The following is a 1,917-nucleotide window of genomic DNA, read 5'->3' as shown; positions in this document are numbered from 1 at the left end:
TATGGGTTAAAAAATAATTTTATAATAAAAAATTGATTAATATTATTAATTAAAAGTTAATGTTTATATTTACTCTTAAGTAATTAATACGGAGCAATAATTGGTTTTGGTGTTTTGGACGTGTACTAAGTATTGCCGCAGAAACGTTTTGTGGTTGAAAGTAAGTGATCTGATTCACAATGATGTTCCCATAGGCCATAGTTCGTTCTTTTGCACTTGTTGATTGTCCGCAACAATTATCAAAATCACTATAGAACAATAGTATACATTATACAACTCCCTTTGTTAAATAAATCACATATTAGTAACTTTCAAAGTACCTTAATTATTGTTTGCATTGTAGAGGAAACCAAAACCTTCACCCTTTATTTCAATAAGTTCGTATGACCTATCTATTCAATCAATAGAATATGTTGACCCATATATTTATTAATTAGTATAGACTACTTTTCCTAGTTACTGTTTAAATAAGTGTATTGATCAAAGTTTTCAATGATAAAATTATGGATCCCGCTAGGAAGATAATGGACTATTTATACAATGTGTACAATAGACTATTGAGTTACAAAATGAACATTCTCCATACTATTTAGAATAACCATCCGAGTACTAGCGATAATAAACATCTTCTCAAAAGTTTAAACTGATTTTGGAATTCACCAAGGATCAAACTCTTGACCTTTCGGAGCTAGCACTCTAGTACCATGTCATGATACCACTCATCCCAAAAATTTCAACTAATGAAAAAAGGTAACACTAATGATTATATCTCTAATACTCCCTAAACCTCTATTGTACACATTGTATAAATATTCCATTGGCTCCTCATACTTTTCCTAAAACTATTAACGGATGAAGAATTGGATTATGGAGTAAGGATGGTAGGGAGTTAAGAACTTATATTAAGATGGTAGGATCGGATAAGGTAGCATGATGATGTTATTTCTTTTCAAAAAGAAAATATATATGGAAGTGGGATGAGAACAGAAAGGTGGTGGGGACTGACTCAGATAGAGCTTGGATGGGGACACTATGAGATGTGAATGAGAGTAGGATTTGGGAAACATAACATTAGAATCAAAGAAAGGAGAATGGAAGATACTCCAAACTTTTCAACTTAACTTTTTGTAATAATTTGGCTTAAACTTGTGTTGACTATAAGAATTCGCGTGGACATGCGTTAAATTCTTTATTTATATTGTTTGAAAGGTAAATTTGGAGAGATCGCAGATAAAATTGTGCGTGATATATGCATGTTATATATTCTAGAGGAAAGTAATAATTAGATTTTTGAAAGTATTGATCTTGGACTAATTATTTTTTGAAAAAAGAAATAATTAAGTCCTCTAAAATAGTAAATTATGGATATGTATGTCTTTTTATCAATGAATAGTGTAAAACGAAACCAAATTATTTATGTATTTTATTATTTATAGTGGTGAATGTCTTGTTATTGTCAGATGAGCAGAAAAATGATGTAATTTTAGATAGTGAAGCATTTATTATCTTTTGAGTTTTTATATACCTTTTATCAGTTGTTCTCTATTTATCACAAATTCTACTAAAACAACTAATGTTTCATTCCAAAAATTGTTATCTACATGACTATATTTCATAAATAGACATATCAGAGTAATTAACAGTACATATAAACATTATCGTTAAGTTTTAGTTGATAAATTGATAAAAAGATATCATGTGTCCATTATTTACTATCTTTCAGAACTACATTGATACTTTTTTTTCTTTATGAACTAATTAGCTTGAAGTCAAAATTTTTAAAGACCTGATTATCACTTACTCTATATTCTAAATTATGTCTTATGAGTTGATATATTCAAAAAGAATGTTGCCACAACTTTATACTCAATTTAGGAGTTAAACCGAAACATAATAATTATTAAAAAGGACATATCA

This window comes from Arachis ipaensis, chromosome B01, assembly GCF_000816755.2.
Source record: "Arachis ipaensis cultivar K30076 chromosome B01, Araip1.1, whole genome shotgun sequence".
NCBI classification, from domain to species: Eukaryota; Viridiplantae; Streptophyta; class Magnoliopsida; order Fabales; family Fabaceae; genus Arachis; species Arachis ipaensis.
The sequence above is the reverse complement of the archived record's forward strand: the minus strand, read 5'-3'. Positions refer to the sequence as shown.